Here is a 21322-nt window from a genome sequence, read left to right on the forward strand (position 1 = left end):
AAAAAAAAAAAAGGTAAACAAAACTCAAAGTAAGACTTAGTTACAAGTCCTATGTTAAAGTCTTACTAATGAACTTCTGGGGTGTTTGAAGAAATGTGACATTAAGAATGGAAAATTAGAATAAAGTGAGAAATTACAAAGAAAGCTAAAAGTATGAAGTGTGACAATGACAGCCATAGCCATTAAAGGTGATCATTCATAAGAATGTTTCAGGCTTAGAACTATGTTGCCAGAAGAATGTATCAGTAATACTTTGGGTAGATCACATGTGCTTAATGAGAGTGTGCAACAGTAACTTTAAAAGGGAAGAAGGTATTAAATTAGCCTTAGAGACAAACAGGGTAAGAGCATTATACAAATACTTGCATCATGCAAATTATTAATGCAAAAAATTAAGAAATGATAAAGAAACAAATATTTTGCCCAAACTTGCCAAATATAATGTGTGTGTTGTTACATTTCTTTGTACAAAGGATATAATGCTATAAGCAAAAGGACTCACTCAAACTCCCATTGCCTAAACACAAACAGAAATCTGGACCATCTCAATAAGAGAAGTAGTCAATTTACTCATGGTCAATAAGGAAGAATCTTCAGCTGCTGATTTCTTATAAGAGAGAGATCAGCAATATCATGTGTGCGTTCAAGGTCTGAAAAGATACTGCCAGCCAAGATTCCATGTCTACCATAATCATCCTTTAAGTATCAAAAGTAGATGAAATCATTTTGAAATAAGCACAACCCAAGTGAATTCTTTTCTTACAAATATGAACTGCATGAAACACTGGGGGGAAAAGAAAGCACTCAATCTGAAAAGAAAAGTGAGAAACTAATCAAATAAGCATAAAGAATGTATCTAAACTAACCAATCCCAGCACGGGCACAGCCAAAGAACATTGCTGTGTATCTTCCTGTCTTCTTTACTCTTCTCTTTGAATAGTAAATTCTGGTAGGTATGGAGAATCACTAAGACAATCCCAGCACTCAGGATGCTACAGCAAGGGTTTTATCATGTAAAACACTGGCCTTTGCTACAACAGTGAGTTGTAAATAAGGTTTACTATAAAGCAAGGTCTGACTTATAAACTTAAATACTTAAATAATAAATAAATATTTCACAGAACTCAGGGAAATTTATGCTTGAAGTTGTACATTATAGGAAATACAGCAAAAATGAAGCCAATGTGAGGATAATTTTCTAAGAGAAAAGTTTCTATTATTGAAATGAAGCTTTTACTTGTCTCAAGTAGGTTGTTAAAATTAGTTCTCTAAGCAGTCACTAAGAAAATAGACATAATAACTATTTTAAGAGAAAACAAAAAAATTAAGATCACATTATAGAAATATTTACTGTTGACAAAGTTATCAAATGATAGATAGATGTTCTTTCAAATAATATCAACAACTTATACTTTAAGGAGGGCCTATGTAAGTTGATGTCAAGCCAATACATGATTGGATAATAAAGAGTGGGGCAGGGACAAAGATTTCTGTAAGAGAGGGGAGGAAGGAGGATAAACTATATGAAAGCAGACATAAATATTTCTGTCTTCCTATCTCTATATGGATACAGGTTGTCATGAATATTTTATAAGGGATAAAATTGTACACGATGATCTGACTTATCTAGGTGGGCAAAGTATATCATACCAATTGGATCAGAGTATTTTGGTGTGTTCTTTGATGTGGCTACTTAATTGAGTTCCAAAGTGGGTGTGGTGGTAGGACACATAAAACAGAGTTGGGATGTGCGTGTGCCAGGTGTGGCAACAAGCCATGAAGGGAAAGTGAGTGAAAGCTTCGCACTCACTGGTGTGGTCATGGATCACCCAGAGCAGACCACCTGGGAAAAGAAAGCCAGGGTTTGGGAATACCTGGGGGCACCATGATGCCACCAAGATAAAGATCCTCCTCAGTGCCATGTGGCCCAAATGGTGGCAGTGGTAGTGTGGGAGTGACTGCCTGGGTCAATGAGAGCTGGAGGCAGCACGGAGTGGTAGAGTTCAAGAACTGGTCTACCTTTTTAAATTTTAACACAACAGACTTAGCTAAGCCTACAAGATACTGTAGAGATACTGTGATATTACTATCTAAATGTATCTGCCCTTAATTATATGGATCCCAACAAGTCTACAGAACATATTAACAGAATGGAATACAGAATAAACAATTTCATCTCTTATGCAGGGACATTGACATTAGCATTTAATCATAGATAGAGAAGAAGATATATAGAAATAAAACAAGTAAGAGTTTTTTAACCAGTTAAGTCTAACACGCATTCTTAGGACACCCTTCTCAGCATGTGTGAAACACAAAATATTTTCCAAACTATTTACCTCATGGTCATTATAATTAAAGATTAATGAAAGTATATAAAAGTAGAGTATAAAGCTAAAACAAGTTTATAGGACATTTTTCACATCTTAAACCCTGAATTTCTAAATGAAAAAGCCAGAAACAAACAATTACATACATTTTCACACAGAGTAGTTAACAGTTTTAAGAACAGGTAGAAAAATTAAATGAGCTAACACAGAGTACATCAGAATAGGCAAGAGAACAGAAAATCAAAAATTATCAACAAAATTTAAATGTGAGAATAACAGAGGTGACCCAGTGAGTTAATGGACAGACATACATTCTGAAAAGCTGTGTTCCATGTTTGTGACCCATGTGGTAAAATAAGGAGAGCTCTAGAAAGAAAGGTTGTCATCTTGTCTTTACACAAATGCTTGCACACAATAAAAATAACAGAGGGAAATTCTTTGAGAACAATAAGAATGTTGAAAATTCGAGCTTACCATGAGCATGATAAAAGATATGATTCTGAATTCATTCTAAATAGAAATGAGGAAAAGATGATATTGTCATCTTCACAAATTTAAATCAGAATAAACATATAGTAAGAGGATTTCATGAAGCTAGATAATTAAATAATAGACAAGGATAAAATCTAGGGAAATACATTAAAGTTTTAAGACAATAAGTTATTAATCACAACAATTCAGGAAAAAAAATAAAGGCTTAACAATTTTTCCTAAGGATGGTCCTAATGTGTTCTGGCTTCAAATATAGGAGCCTGTAAGCACTGTGCCCAGGAGCTATAGACATTTGCCCCATGTGAGAAATTGGAAAGAAGAGAAGTATTAAATCATGCCTCAACTTTATATTAACCCATAAATGGTCTCTTATCAAAATGAGACATCATAGACTGTAAAAATATAACCACACACATACACACACACACACACACACACACACACACACACACACATGCTCAGACACACAATAAAAAATGGCACAAAGTGAAGAATACAACTTTTTGCAATATAAATCCAAGCTTAAAGTTATTTATATACCCAGACCATTTGAGATTTACAACATAAATTTAGAATTGGTTCAATTTTGTCAGATAATATTGATTTTAATAGAGTAAAAAGAAGAAGAATATGGTCTTATCAAGGTATATAGGATAGTTATTTGACAAAATTTGGCTTTCAGAAAAAAAATTAAATAAGCAATAAGCATGAAAAGATTTTGTTACATTGATATTGAGGATTTTTAGAACTTCACATCTAACTGGATAGTTAGTATGCAGTTAACATAAAGAGATAAAACAATTTCACATGCCAAAGTTAGGATCAATAATGAGTATCCACAGTTTCCAAATATATTCTGACTTATACTAGAGGTTCTACCCAAAGGTATTGAGTGGGAAAATAAAAAACAAATTCACCTAGATTAAAGCTTAGCTTGTGTTTTGTAAGTATGTATTCACAGACAACTCACATAATTTTTAAGCTCTTTGCATGTATGGGATATCAGAACTAAGCAATCAGAGTAGCAAGACTTCAGTATACAAAATTAACCAAGCATCTCAATATAAGAGCAAGCAGCAATTCAAATTTAAATTAAGAAAACATCTTTGCTTATAAAAATACGAACATGAAACATTTAAATAGTAATTACACTAATGCCTATAAGGCCTGTTACTGTAAACTAAAAACATCATTGAATGAATTTAGACTGAATAAATGAAAACACATCTCAAATTTGGATCCTATGACCTAATACTGTTAAAAAGCCTCATTAAGAGGCTGAGGAGAAAGCTCAATGGTTGTTTCGACTCAAGCCCCAAGAACTAACTTCACATCCAAGGACACATAAAAGCTAATTACAGCAGCATATATTTATAACCTCAGAGTGGTGGGATTGTGTCAGAGTGAGACATTCATCCAGTCTAGATGGGTGAGCTTCAGCTCAGTGAGAGGCTCCGCAACAACGAACTATGCTTGAGAACCATCAAGGCCAATCAACATCAACCTCTCGTCTCTGGCCTCGACATGTAAGCCCACAAATATGTATATGCTTATATAAACTTGTAAAACACATACATATGTCCTTGAAATGTACAACACCAATAAATAACCTCAGTTTGACTTACAGATTCAGTGCATTCATACAGGTTTCATCTGTTTTTTTTTTTAATAGTAATTGAGAGGAATGCTTTAAATTTTATATTCCAGAGATCCTGTATAGATAAAATGTCTGAAAAAATAAGGAGGTTTTAGGTATTTCAAAGTTATGAAGTACATTGTCTTGGCTAGTGTTGTTAGAATTCTCAATCTGTTGGCAAACAGTAAGAGAAATAATGCAATTCAAGTGATTTTTAAAACAAAAAAAAAACCCCAAAACAAAATGTTTACTGGCAAACTATAATTCATGGAAATAAAATAAAATATATTGAATGATATACAAAAGATTCAAAGGAAGACATTACTTTTGTATATGATGTATTGCATGATTCTGATAAATATGTAGGAAACAGTATTGAATTCTCAGAAGAATACAAAATGTATTGATTAGCTGATACAGGGAACATCTTGAAAGGATTTCCCAGAATGCACAAAACATAAGATGAAATACAATGGAAAAATGTAAATGTAAGGAGGCCGATTTTAAAATGAAGGTTATTAATGATTCTTTGAAAGTCACAAGAAAGGGAATAGAAATGGCAGCTGCAGTCAGAAGCAGCATGCTTTTGAATGGGGATGCAAAATTGTATCTTTTATAATTTATGAAGTGCCTATGTTCTCAACAACATAATCTAAAGACACTTTCACAAAAATATATGGAGAGAGAAGGCATTGTGTGGCTCTCCTGAGGTATGTGAACAAGCACCTTCTGACTAGACACTGGTAACAGAATAAAGCATTATTTCCATAAAGACCAGCTTGCTGATTCAAAGCTTGTAACAAGGTTACTCACTAAAGCATGGGTGACACAAAGTCAGCTAGATGTCTGCTGAGCCTTTGCCTCATGGTGACTCATAAAAGTGAGATGGAGTTCCCTTCACAACCTGTAGAGAGCACTATGGGAGAATCTTTCCATAGAAGCTGTCACACTATTTGTGACTGTGGGCTGGAAACATGAAGGTTAGAAGCTTGGAGAATCTGGGTTTTCATATGTGAAATATGTAGAAGGTCATCCTTAGAAAGCTACCAAAATGTAATTATCGAAGATAAAAATGGTCTTCATACATTAACTGATGAGATACTGGCTCTTTTTCCTAAAACTTGAATGGAGGCAAAGTTAAACAGCCTTGGCCCTGGTTTCTTAATTTTGCAAAATAAAACCCTGTGATCATTTTATGACAACTAAATAAACAGCTTTAATGAAAATAATATAGTAAATAAAGATCAGAAGAAAAATGCTGAGAATCAGATCAAAGGCACAGGTGAGAGCAGATGTCGGCAAGGATATGGAAAAAAAAGAACACTCCCCCATTGCTGGTGGGACAGTAAGCTGGTACAACCACTTTGGTCAATTTGGGAGTTCCTGAGAAAATTGGACCAAGCTATACCTCTCCTGAACATATACCCAAAAGAAGCTCCAATATCTAACAGAGACATATGCTCCACTATGTTTATAGCAATTAATTATTATTAATTCATAATAGCCAGAAGCAGGAAATAACCCAGATTTCCTTCAACAAAGGAATGAATACAAAAATTGTGGTACATTTATACAATGGAGTACTACTCAGCCATTAAAAACAGTGACTTCCCACATCTCCTGTGCAAACTGTAGCCCATCAGAAACACCATACACATATGCTAAAGGTACTAATTTATCCTCAGAGACCCTGAAGACATCCCCTCCCCATGATTTGTAGAAATTTGTTTTGTGTGCTGTGAGTGGTTAATGTAGTCTTGTCATTGTTAATGACTTGTCTGTGAATACTTTTATTTGTACAGTTTTTAATTAATTTATTTTTAGAGATCCTTTTCTTTTTCTGGAAGAGTTCAAAGCACACCAAAGAAATATATTATACATTTTGGCGGAAGATTGTCATTTATGATCCATGGTTTATTTAAGAAAAAAGAAAAGGAAAGAAAGTTGGGAAAACATAAAATATATTTTTAAGCTTACTTGAATGGACAAGGTAATGTGAAAACTCGAGACTCTTCCTGCACGTCCTTTTGCCTCGTGTTGATGAGATTATGTATAGTTTATAGAGATCTTAGTGCAAGGTGCTGTTCCGTGGACACCTTTTAATGCTGTCTTCAGATTGTTACAGTAAATACGAAACATGCAGACCCTCTTTTACAAAGAGAGACCTACAACTTGAATATAGGATAATCCTATATTTGAAAGGTTTATTTGATTTTTTCCCCCTGTTATTCACTTTCAAATAGAAAAGGTAAGGTGTGAACTTGGGTGGGATAACTTATGTACTGTAAACTTGTTAGGACAAAGTGCTCCTGGTGTATAATGAGTTGTTTTATTTATACAACTTTTTCAATGGTAGTTTGCACTATTTATCATGTGACAGGTTTATTTATTAAGAAACAAAGGAATATGTATTTTATGTATTTTGCCATGAGTAGGTTCACTCTGCAATGAATTTATTGGTTCCTGATACACTGAAAGTAAAACCCTAAGAAGTGTACCTCTGTTAGAAAGAATGGTGATGGACAAATGTAATAAAGGTATTCTTCCTATGTATTGCTACATTTAAAAAAAACAAAAAAAAAAAGAACAAAAAAAAAAAAAACAAAAAAAAAAAAAAAAAACAGTGACTTCATGAAATTCTCAGGCAAATGGATGGAACTAGAAAATATCCCAAGTGTGGTAAGCCAGTCCCTAAAGAACACACATGGTATGAACTCACTGATAAATATATATTAGACCAAAAGCTATCAATGTCCATGATACAACCCATAGACTATGTGTAGCTTATAGGGAAGGAAGATTAGAATGGATACTTCAGTTCTGAATTGGGGGGGACAGGATGATCATGAAGGTGAAGAGAGGGCAACTGGGGAGGGAGGGAGAAGGAGAAAACATGAGAAGCAGTATCAGGAAGTAGAGGAGATGTGAGAAAAGCACACATTGTCAGGAATTAAACAAAACTATGTAACAGGGCAGATGAGAAACTGGGGCTTGCAACTCAAGGGTCCCAGACACCAGGGAAATGTGAGGCACCCAGGACCCAATGGGGTTGACTTTAGCTGAAATGTGCTGAATAGGGGGGAGGGGTAGAATCAGTAGAGACCACCTTCAATAGATAGGCATGGCCTCTAGTGGAGGAATGGGGCCACCCACCCATCTCAGTTTTTAACCCGAAAATGTTCCTATCCAAAGGAAAAAAATAGGAACAAAAAAATGGAGCAGAGGCTTAAGGAATGGCCAACTGGAGCCTGCCTCACCTAGGGATCCATCATGTTTTCAGACACAAAACCCAGCACTGTTGCAGTGGTCAAGAGGCTTTTGCTGACAGGAACCTGATATGGTGGTTCCTTAGGAGGTCTGGCCAGCAACTGACCACTATAGATGTGGATGCTTGTATCCAACCATCACACTGAGCTCAGGGAATCTAATAAGGAAGCTAGCAGAAGGCTGAAGGAACAGAAGAGGATTGCAAACTCATTGGAAGAACAACATAGGCTGGCCTGACCACCCAGTTCTCTCAGACACTAGACCACCAACCAAGGAGTGTACCTGGAGGGATCCATGACTGAGGAAACATATGTAGGAAAGAATACAATGGAAGGGAAGGTCCCAGGGAGGTTTGATTCCCTAGCATAAGGGAGTGCTAGACTGGTAGTGCAGGAGATATTATGTAGGGGAGCTCTCTCATACACACAAAGGGTAGGAGGGAGGGCAGATGTGGGATGAGAAGGTTGGTGGTAACTGGGAAAGTGGGATATCATTCGAGATGTAAACAAATGGAATGATTTAAAAAATGTTAAAATATTTTCTAAAATTACATACTAAGGGAGGGAGAGAAGGGTCAATGGTCTTACAGAGCCCTCAAGGTTTTGTGTCCAGCACCCATGTTGATGCTTTCATAGTGACATTCTCTTCCACAGTCATGTGCAAAAATTTGCAAACACACACACACATACATCTAAAAATATCTCTAACAACAACAACAACAACAACAACAACAACAAAAAAACAGTTGTCTTCTAGCCAACTGGGAGAAAAATGAAAATCAATGTTTAGAAATGCAAAAAAGTTTATTAAAAATTTTTGACATTAAGACAGGGATTATAGTTACATGTTTTTAAAATGTTTGTCAAAAATGTTAAGGCAAATTATAATTAATATGATGAAATATATAATTGGCCATTAAAGTCAAACTAAATTGCAGTAGTTAGCTATGTACACTTCTCATGTGCTAGTTACAAACACCTTCCCTTTCTCACATTTACTATTTTTGCTTGTACTTATTCTATCTTACAAGAATTTCAATCAAGACATGTTATTTATAGATCCAGAAATTTGCTTGGCATGCTGAATTTGGGTTAAACGTGTTCTAATTTGTTATACCTCAAATAACCACTTATAAATCCTAGCATTGTGGATAGGTTTATTGAGCTTACAGTAGACATTGTTAGAAGTACAGTTGTATGGAGCACACTCACACATCTGCAAAGGCAATATAACAGCCACTCCCCCCTCTAGCACGTGCTTGTGGGCCCCTGCCCCGTGTGTGTGTGTGTGTGTGTGTGTGTGTGTGTGTGTGTGTGTGTGTGTGTGTGTTCATGCACACATATCTATGTTTACTATAAACCTGGCTACACAGAAGAACTTTCTTGGATGAAGGGAATACACAGCATAAAGAACAACTTCATGAAGTCTTTAGTGACTGATCTGCAGAACCCACTAAGAAAATGAATGATTTTTTCCAGAGGGGTTTGTTCAGAAACAGTAGTTTCTAAATAGACCAACTTTCTAATTATGATATCAGTTGTACTTAGGTAAGTAATTGTTAAGAATGAACTCACACTAGCTGAGTCAGTAGAAGTTGAGATTAATGCCTTCATTAGATTTGACTTGATGTATTCTTTTGTCAAGTTTCTGGAAGAAGAGGCAGGTATATGGATTGAAATGGAAATAAGAAAAGATGTTCTTTCTATGTGAGGTCATTTAAAAAATGCTTTGTTAAAGGGGACATCTGCAACCCTCTTTAATATGTTGATGATAAGCTGCATGACAAAGCAATCAATAATTAAGACTCAGAGTAGTGAACCATGCTTATTCCCAGAGACCCTTTTCTATGACATCAGCACTTCTAATTTTTCCTTCTTAGGATGAAGACCTGTGGGTTTCCTCTTGTGGCTTAATCTAGTTGGAACCAATGCCATGTGTAATCCAATGGCTGTGAACTAATGATGGGACACAGTGAATTGTTCTCCTGCAAGTCTGAATCCCATACTCTTTCTCTCAGCAGCAGACTTTCTTGTCCATCAGGTTCTTTCCTCAGCAGGAAATATCTGTATTATCAGGAGTCTCTTCATCAAGAAACTAAATAATCATTAAAGTTTCTTGGGTTAGATATTATTTTAGTAAATAAAGTTTAGAAAATGTTTTACTGGGGTCTTTGTTTTGGGGTAACATAAAGATGAGTTATTATAACTCAATAGTTAAATTACAAACATCAAAATTTAGAAAAACTCATCTGCCTTAAATAATTTAAAAGAATGAATCAACACTGCATCATTTACATATTTATAAAGGAAGGCAAGATTTAGTAAGATAAAGTTGCATGTCTACTAGTGTTTTGTACATATTTGTTTAGATCAATATTTTAATCGCGTTAGAAACTTTGCATAAGATTTCAAAATCTAATCTTTAAATCAATTAGAGAATTAATAATTGAAGCCTCTAAACTCAGTCATTTACAGTCATGGAAAGTTCAACAACTTCAAAACTGCTGTGGCATCTCATCAACATCATAGCTAGCAACATTCAGAATAGTGCTTTCTCTTGTAAATATCTGGCATCAAACCCGCAGAACTTCCTATCACAACTCATAAAATATTTGAGCTTTGTTTTCCTATTAAAGCTAAAGAAGTCTCCAGTCAATGATGAATTTTCATTTCCAAGGTGATTCTGCTCTCCAAGATGGCTGCTAACTGTTCACATATATATTATAAAAATTACACATAAAATTTTGATGATTATGTCATTCAAAAATTCTAAATTTCTTATAATATTAAAAGTTGTAAAATTTGAGAGTCAAAACTTACTTGTTTGAATGACCTTTGTCTATGCAAACATGGAGTTCTCCAAAGAAAAAAAATTGTTTTAGTTTTATAAAAATAAGAAAATTGTTAAATAATAATTCATATAATATGTTATATACATCATGCTCATGCACACATATATACTTCAAAATAAATTCATGACAAAAATAGTTATCTAAGAACTAATACTATCATAATACTCATGAGGAAGTCATAATACTATCTCCAGTGAAGGTGTTGATGGAAGGCAGTGATGAAGTATGCTTGCCCTGGACTTATCCCTAGGTGGCTTTCACAGGCATTGAGTTCATGTCATATTTTCTGTGGCAAATGTTCCCACAGGTTCCTCCCCACACACTCTGTGAACACCATCACTAATTCTGTTACCTATTATCTATCTGTTCCTCTTGGCTCTTTGTGGCTTTCCTTCAACTGAGTGATAGTCTCCAAGTTAGTAATTGATTTGGACAAGCTTCAGAGGATTGATTTCATCTTAGAATGACCAGGAAGGAAAGTCAGAGAGCTTCTGGCAGCAGCAAGTGATGAAAAAATTTTTTTATAATATCACATGAAATAAAAACAAACGAGAAAAAAGCTTGGGCAACATTCTAAACTTTCCAACACTGTTGTCCTGTACTAACCTATCCTTTTTTTTTTTTCTCTGATTCCACACATTTTCCTCCCCTTTTCCAATTCCCATCTCTGCTATGGGCATAAACTGTTAGAAAGGAGTAACAAAAAAGTCTTATTTGAAAAAAGAGCAAATATTGTTGCCATGACAGGAATTGATGCTGCTATATCTATAGACCTATTTCATTAACAAAAATATATAAATACCACATAAAGCCTAATGCTAAGTTGTATGTTAAATCTCCCTGTTTAAACAGATGATGTTTAGAGCCTAGAGAGATGGTACTATGGCAAAGAACACTAAGTAGTCTTCCAAAAGACAAGGTTTGGGTCTGAACATCCTCACAGCAATGTACAACAATCTAAAATTCCAGTTCTAGATGATTTCACGCCTTTTCTTTTTAACATTTATTTTAGTGTTTTTATTGATTTATTTATTTTAACAATATTATTATAGCTCACTAAATTTACATACTAATATATGATGAATACACTATTTTTTCTTTTTTTTTTCATAAGGACCAAGGCTTCCACATTTTGACCTTCCTTTTTTTTTTTTTTTTTTTTTTTTTTTTTTTTTTTTTTTTTTTTTTTTTTTTTGAGCATCATAAGGTCTGTGAGTTATTTCCTATATATTCAGAGCTTTCTGGGGTGAGTATCCAATTATCAGTGACTGCATACCATGTGTGTTCTTTTGTGTCTGGATTATCTCACTCTGGATGATATTCTCTAGTTTCATGCATTTGCCTAGGAATTTTGTAAAGTTTTTGTTTCTAATAGCTGAGTAATACTCCATTTTATAAATGTTTTCAGTAGCTGAGCAGTACTCTATTGTGTAAATGTACCAGAATATCTGTATCCATTCTTATGTTGAAGGACATCTGGGTTCTTTTCAGCTTCTGGCTATTATAAATAAGGCTGCTAAGAACATAATGGAGCATGTGTTCTTGAAATATATTGGAGCATCTTTTGGATATATGCCCAGAAGTGGAATAAATGGGTCATATGAAAGCAATAAGTATTCATGTGGTACATAGATATACATGTCATTAAAAGATCCTCCCCACAAAAACATAATAAAATTAAAAAAAATTAAGTGACATTTAAGTTTTTTTCTTGTAGATATGAGTTTCTAAATTTGTAAAACAAACAAACAAACAAACAAATAAAAACAAATCACACAAACCAAACAAAATAAACACACAAAGAAAAACACTCTTGATAGTGTGGAACTGATCTAAAGAGAGTCCTGGCACAAGCTGTATATTCACAGAGCCAAGATGGAAAGAAAAGCTAGGAGTTCCTCACACCATATTTATTTCAGAACAAAGTAAGAGCTAATTCAAGTAGGAATCTAAATATCAAACAATTGTGGGAGGTATGGGGCAGAGTAGCTGTGAAGCAGGATTAGAGTTGGTCTTCTAGCAGTAATCTGTAGCTGAGGATGACTTTGAATGTCTCATTAACTCATTTTACAACTGAACTTGTGATCTGCCACACAAACTTTTGACAACTTTGAACTTTACATTTCTCTCAATGAGTACATCTTCTATTCAGTTTAGGACATATGAAGGAACCAAGAAGGGTATGACAGACTTAAATTCTCAGGATTGTCTTTGAGTTCAGTTACCCAGTATATGATATATAATCAATAGGGTTTTGTGTCCAGTATAAAAGGAAAGTACTTTTGGTTTTGATTTTCTTTCCCAACAAATCTCAGTCTTCACTCTTCCAAGGTAAGGATGTATTTTTGTATTTACTCAAATTCAACATTTGTATGTAATGCTATGTTTTTCATTCTATTGTCCCACAAACTATGATGACAACTTGTTCAGTTAGTGACAAAAATGATAAGCAGGCTGAGCAATGACAGGGCGAAGACTACAGAGACTGAGTTGTTACATAGGTCTTGTGAAATAAAGCCAAGCATTGTGAATTTAATGCATTTGTGAAAGAGATGATTGGCACCTAGAGAATGTGAGAAGGTCTAACATAACCTTGGAACCTTGGGGGAAGGATAAAGTATACAAGGCAAGTTCCACAAAATTCTGCCTTGAGAAGTTGAATATTCTTCATGGAGTGATCACATCACAGGGTGAGAATGTAGCCAAAAGAATTTAATATGATTGGAAATGCTATCCATAACTCAGAGATGTTCTTTATAAACACAGAGTAGTTGAACAATTAATGAACAATATTGGCAAATTTTCTTTTCTTCTTCTTCTGTTTGTTTACTATTTTGAGACTATAATTTTAGCATGCCTACGTTCCTCCCCCCACTCCCCACGCATAAATTCTTCCATGCTTTTGCTGAAATTCATGGCCACATTTTCCGTTAATTGCCATTACCCATAGTATATATGTATGTGTTTATACACATATATTCCTAAATATAACCTACTCATAAAAACTCATTTTTCAACAAATCATGTTAAAAATCAAGTTTTGGGAAAAACTAACTAAATTTACTTATAAAATTTTTACTCATACAGAGTCAGAAAGAGAACTCATAAATTAAGTATGTACAATGCTCTCCCAAAGGAATGTTGTCTCAAAGGACAGAGCTCAGTTATAGCACCTAAGTTACAGCTTATAGCCATGTGTAACTTCATCCTCTGGAAACCATATGCCCTCTTTTGTCCTCTCTAAGTACCTTCATTCACAATGCACATACCTGAACACAGACATATATCTCATTATATAATATGTAATATATAAACATATGCTATATAAATATGCATATAATAAAATATATTCGTACATTAATTTTTAAAAATTATTATACCCATACTTTTAACTACTTCAGAATGTTCTGCAGTGAGATCAAATAAAGCTGGAAATAATATTCAGCATGGTAGTTTTATGTTGATATATTTTAGGATACAAAAAGATGTTCATTCTCTTTGTCTATCTTTCTTTAGTCTAAAAATAACAAGAATCAAAACTTCTGAATCTTGATTTCTGTGAGAAGGGTGACAGTTGGTATTCCAGGTGCATAAGCTGAGACCTAATCTTCACTTGAAGAGTACTAATGAGGTGACACCTATCATTGAGTCACTTGGATAAGAAAGCAGTTTCTCTCAGCAGATGAGGAAAGTTCTAAGGCTAAAGTATTAAAGATAAAGGAATCTGAGCCACTGTCCCACAATGTACTGACATAGTTCATCTAGTAGAAATGACATAACATAACCAGGCAGATTGTGTAACCTAAGGTTTAAGAATAACAAGAACACCATACAAGACAACATGTAATCAAAAGAGAAACAATCCATTATTGTTTGATTTCCTCTGCTTGTCAAATAATTAACACCACAGAGTAAAATATCACTGGATTGTCAACCACAGGGTATTTTTTTTTGCTCAAATTCTTACCAACAAAAATCAAAGTCATTCGTGTGAATGGGTTTCCACTACTAATTAGATTAAACACAATTAACTAAGGTAAACTAGAGAGTTTTCCTGTAGCTTTGTGTCTGGAATAACTCATCAGGATAATTGCTTATCTGTGATTCCCAAAGACATTAACTGGCATGAGTGCAAAAGCCAGGAGCCATTTTAAAAATTAATGTTTTAGATAGCATAGCCCACCTCTCAAACCAACATGCAATTATGAAGATCATGAAGAAAAATAATAGTATGAAGATATTTTTGTCTTCAAATAGAATTCCTTATACATTTCTTTGAAAAAGAATCTTTATGTGTGATTATTTCCATAAATAAAATACAAGAAACAGGACATGTTTTCATTAAATACGTTATAATTATTATTATCATTTTTACTTTTCAACCTGATTAAAGCTTCTCTCCTCTCTTCCCAGTCCCTTTCTCTATTCTCCCCTCCTCTTCCCTACCATTCCCTTCTTCTCTGCCTTCTCCTCAAAAAAAGGGTAAGCATCTCATGGATATCAAACAGCAACAACATGCCACATTACAGTAAGCCAAGGAAGGAACAACTTCTATCAAGGCTAGGCAGGGCAACTCAGTTAGGAGAAAGGGATGCAAAGGTAGGCAATTTAGTCAGAGTAGGCTAAACTGAGAATATTTTATTGTGAAATTTGCAATTAAAAGTTCAAAATGAAAGACCAATAAATTCACATGAAATAAAAGATTATGTGGCCAAAAAATATAACAAATGTGCATACAGATGATATATTATTAATCCATAGAACATACTTTTTAAATTTTTAGGAAGAATAAAAATGTCAGTATAAATTTTCAGATGTGGGAATAATATTACTTTTAACAGGCTTTTACATCATTTGATGTTAGCATATGTGTGTGTGAACATATATATGTGTGTGTGTATGTATATATGTATATACATATATGTATACATATACATGCATATTTGATTACATACAAATATATATACAGTATTTAAACATAAATGATTATAAGTCTTCCTTTAAATACAGTTAAAGCAATATGATTGTAAAACTTAAATAAACAATTGAGAATAAACAGAAAATAAATTGACCTACACATCAAATTATTTTATAATACCTAAAATAAACACATCACTAAATTCAACTTTTGAACATGATACTTCAGTGTATAATAGTTAAGCATAAAATATGACAATGAGATATCATAATTTTCTTTACCTGTGAGGAATGTTTTTGTGGTGTTTTAGTACTAATTGCCATGAATTTATTTTAAGTCAATTATTGTAAAACAAATATATGGGAATATTGATTAGGCTTAATCTTTTCTTTAGAGAAGAAAAAGGTGATTATTGAATGGGAGCCATTAGGCAGCTTGTGAAGGTGGGGCTGAATAAAAATTACTCAGAAATTTAGTCTACTTAAATAGTGGTAATGATTCAAAAGCAGTTATAATATTCAGCAGTCTTGGATTATAAATAATGTTTTCACTTAAATATAAATTAAGCTTTTCTGTGAAAAAACAACTTATCTCACAGCTAAAGAGAAATATGTTTATCAAATTACATCTTGGACTCAGAAAGATGTTTCTAGAAAGTATTGAAGCTATTATGAATTATTGGGATAACATAGATTGCATTTTTGCCATAAGCAAAATTATTGATCATTATCATGTATCAAATCAGGGAACAGTACATCCAAATTCGAAGTGATTTTCAAAGTGTTTGGTAGGAGGAAAAATGAAAACAATAAGCCCTCTTCTTCTAAGTCCAATGACAATGTACAGAAGTACTGTATAATTCTAAATATAATCTTTTGGCAACCATCAATTTTAGAATCAATCTGATCCAGTGATCCAATATCTGTGAACTCTAATGTTGACGTAGAACTTATGGAAACCTATTTTGTGAAAAGCTGTTTTAAACATTTGTATCTAATGCTTCACTGATTACTTACTAATTATGAAAGTAAAAGAAAATAGTATAATGACAAGGAGATCTAGTTAACATCGAATTAAACAATAATATCAGACACAAACAATCTCTTACAAGGCTAGGCATTCTTCATTCTGGTCTGCAAAAGCAATAACTTTTGAGCTATGTACACTCTTGCAATAATTTTTAAGATGAAATAAATTTCCAACACCAGGCAGTAAGTTCCAGATCATAGAAAATTATATAATTGCCTTAATCTTTTTAAAATAAATACCTCCCTTCAACAATGTAAAGAATTTAAAGAATTTTAAGGAGACATATTCAATTCAACTGTCATATACCTCATTGGATTTTAGATTTTTTTAAATAGGGTTTTTGAATTATGAGGAAATTTTTATCATCCTTACGATGAATATATTGATGAAGCAGGAATAGATAATAGAATGTAATAGTGAGAAGTGAGAAAAAATTATCATGTCAGATGATAAATTATAGGTATATTATGTTAAATATTTTAAATTGGAAATCTCACAATATTCTATTAAATTTAAATAAATGTATAATGCACATTTAAAATGATCAAGAAACTAAAACATGGCACTATATCAAAGACTAAGAAAGTTATAAATGAAATTTGATGATTGAATTTATTCAGAGAAAAAATTTAAAACATATGTTATAAAATAGCCTAGGACACAAAACTGAGTTGGATATTGTTAAACTATAACATAGGGTAAGTTCAGTCTGGATTTTATTATACTATTTATAACCTCTAAAGTGTTTAGCATTTTGCATGTACAGCTATGTTCACAGATACATACATGTGCTTGTGAAAAAGCAGAATAAAATATTATTATATTATGAGTTACTTCAGTATTTCCCCTCTGTTTTGCTCATATTATTAAAAGGAGAGTCTCTGCATTCTGGTATGCAACTACAAAAGTGAAAACAAATATAAGCACTGTACATTCTTACTACTTTGGTTAAGTAAAGCTCAGTCATAACAATCGCATCATAAGTACACAATCTACATGTGCCCGATGTCCTTGGATCCTTTCAGACTGGGGTTCCAGAAGATAGTGGGAATTGAACTTGTGCCTTTTGAAAAAGCAGCTAGTGCATTTAACCAGTTTGCTATTTGTTCTCATATTGCCAGCCTCCTTGATAAGTCTTAAATAAGATCATTTAGAAAGTCTTACAGATATTGTAAGAAATAATTATTTATACACAGTCTACGTCAATTCAATAATTGAACAGTGATAGGTAGAGACCCATTGGAATCTATGTAATGCAGGCCACCAAAAATGGAGGTTAACAAAATTGTACATTTAAGATAGGACTTTGCTTTTGAATTTTAGCACATTTTATTTCCCTGCAGAAATTGAACAAAAAAGACCAGAATACATTGTTAAGGAAACCAAGTTTAGTTTTATTTTTTTGAAAAAAAATCAAGAAGGTAATGACCCACAAAGGAAACATTGATAAGGACAGCTATACATTTTGAGCTGGGCTGAAATTCTTACAAAAGAGGTTAGAAAATGGAAGCCTATAGAGTGAGGGCAAAACAACAGCAATTTTCTAGAAAACACTAGCACAATCTCAGTGTTCAGCAGGAAAGAGATCACACTGTATGACAGAGTCAATGTCCCATGTGTGTGATGATGGGAGAACATCTGCTTAACCACATTTATCAGATGCTACTGAAGATGCAGAAGATGGAGAAAACATCCACAGGGTACCGCTCATAAACAATATTTCCTAAAAGCAATTGTCTCCGTGTAAACAAAGAGGAAAACAACTTTATGAAATGCATTTAGACAATATCCTGGACCTCTTCAGAGAGTGGCCTGAGACAAAACTCATTTAGGAAACACATACAGTGCTAGTTTTCAGAAACTGTGGAGAGGAATTCAGTCTGAAATTTTCAAAATATTATGTGCAAGTACACTCACTAAATCATCAGTTAAAAAGTAATGATGCCTCAGACATCAGATACTGTACACCAACTATTGATGCTTAATTAGTATCAAGAGTAATGGTGTCATTAAGCATTTGATAACAATGCAGTAGAAAGGTGGGCAGATAGACATCAGTAACAGAGTAAAAATGATCCTCTCAGATATAATAAAAGGTATTCACATAAATACTTCATTAATGCTCTAGAGATCTATTTGTCATTGTTTATGTGCTCATATGTGTGCATTCTTTTTTAGCTTTTTATTTCAATTTTATTGAATATTCTCTGGAATACACCTCAAATGTTACACTCTATTCCTTTCTACTCCTCTTCCTTCTCCCCATCAACTTGCTTCCATGACAGTGCTCCCTCTCCCAATCACCCTCTTCCCTTCAGTGCCTTGGATGTTGAGGATGTTTTTTCCATGAGGATGCAAATTTTTCAGCTCCTTCAGTTCTTTCTCTAGGTCTTTCATTGGGGTTCCCATGTTCAGTCTAATAGTTAGGTGCAAGCATCCTCATCTGTATCTTTGTGACTTAGGCAGAACCTCTGAGAGGACATTCAAATCTGGTTCCTGTCAGCAAACACTTCTTTGCATCAGCAATAGTGACTGGGTTTGGTGGCTGCACATTCGGTGTTCTCTACATGAGGCAGTCTCTCTCGATCTTTTCTTCAATCCCTTCTCCTCTATTTCAGCTTCTATTTACTCCCATGAATGTTATGCCTTCCTTCTAAGAAGGACTGAGGCATCCACATTCTGGGCTTCTTTTTTGAGCTTCATAAGTTCTTGGAATACATAGGCACAGGTAAAACTTTCCTGAACAGAACACCAATGGCTTATGCTCTAAGATCAAGAATTTACAAATGGGACCTCATAAAATTGCAAAGCTTCTGCAAGGCCAAGGATATTGTCAAAAGGACAAAATGGCAACCAACAGATTTGGAAAAAAATCTTTCCAAATCCTATATCTGATAGAGGCCTAGTATCCAATATATAAAAAAGAACTCAAGAAGTTAAATGCTAAAGAATCAAATAATTCTACTAAAAATGGAGTACAGAGCTACACAGAGACTTCTCAAAAAAGGAATTTCAAATAGCTGAGAAGCACCTAAAGAAATCCTCAACATCCCTAGTCATCAGGGAAATGCAAATCAAAACCACCCTAAGATTACCACTCACACCAGTCAGAATGGCTAAGATCAAAAACTCAGGTGACAGCAGTTGCTAGACAGGACATGGAGAAAGAGAAACACTCCTCCACTGTTGGTAGTGTTGTAAACTGGAAGTCAGTCTGGCGGTTGCTCAGAAAACTCGGTGTAGTACTACCTGAGAACCCAGTTTGGGAGTATACCCAAAAGAGGCTCCAACATCTAACAAGGACACATGCTCCACCATGTTCACAGCAGCCTTAGTTATAATGGCAAGAAGCTGGAAAGAGCCCAGATGTCCTCAACTGAGAAATGAATGCAGAAATTTTAGTACATACATACGATGGAATACTACTCAGCTATTAAATAAATGGGTTCATGAAATTCCTAGGCGAATTAATGGAGCTAGAGAATATCATCCTGAGTGAGATAACCCAGTCACAAAAGATCACTCATGATATGTACTCACTTATAAGTGGATAGTAGCCCAAAAATCTCAGAATACCCAATAAACTATCCACAGAACCTATGTGTGTATTCTTGAATGTATGTATACCATGTCCAAGTAGGTGCCCTAGGAGAATGTCAGAACCCTTGGGACCAGAGCTGTGGATGCTTGTGAGCTGCCTGATGTTGCTGTGGGAACTCCACCCTGGTGTTTGCAAAAGCAGTATACATGCTTCACTGCTGATTCATACTTCTTTATCATTTTTCACGTGGTGTTTTTTTTTTTTTTTGTTTATTTTGAGATTCAACGGAGATACATATAGTTTTCTCCACAATGTACAAACATATTCAAACATCTTGATATACATCATAAGTATTCAGCCCCCGACAAAAGGGAAGATGCTATAAAAGCATACCATATTTGAGCAGGGGAAATTTCCTTAAAAATCTATTGACCACCATGGATATTATAGCTAAGAACTACATTAATACATATGTTGAAATGAATGAATGTATGATTATACATGCTTTCATCTCAAAAGTAAAGTGCAAGAAGTTAGCCAATGACTAAATTAAATAGCATGATTTAATCATTCAGAAATATAGATAGACAAATGATAGATATAGACATACAGATGAGAAATGTACATATATCATATCACACTACTAAAAATTAATATATTCAACAGTTACTTGCTCAATAAAATTTATAAAAATATTTTTGAAAAAATAACATTAAAATTAATAAAATTCAGAATTAAGATGACACTGCAAAGAAAGAATTATCATAGTAGAAGAAGCAATTATAAAGCACATTAAGCAAATGAAAGAAAAATGTTAAAAAAAGAATCAAGTATAAATATCAAGGTAGAAGTATCAGATACGCAGGACAGGGAGAACAAGCAGGAAAGAATGTGTTTGTGACCCAGAGGGTCATATTCATAAGATACTCAGCTGGGTCTAGTAACACAACATTCCAGAGGGAAAACTAAACATCAATCATTACAGACATATTTGAAAATTAAATTATTATTTGTTGACAATTTAAAACACCGTTCAGTTGTGAAATTTAAGAATAGATTGCAAAACATAGAAAATAAATTTTAATTATATATGACTAAATGTGTTTTTAGTAATTAAAGCTCAACAAAAATTAGAAAGCTAAAAACTTTCATGCTTCTTCTGTGTTTGAGTGTTTAAACATATGTTATTAAATAATAAAACCACATATATTTTGGACTTCTTAATTTTTATTATAGTTTGGAAAATGTGGTTTGTGTT

The sequence above is a fragment of the Micromys minutus genome, assembly GCF_963924665.1.
Source record: "Micromys minutus genome assembly, chromosome: 18".
NCBI lineage: Eukaryota > Metazoa > Chordata > Mammalia > Rodentia > Muridae > Micromys > Micromys minutus.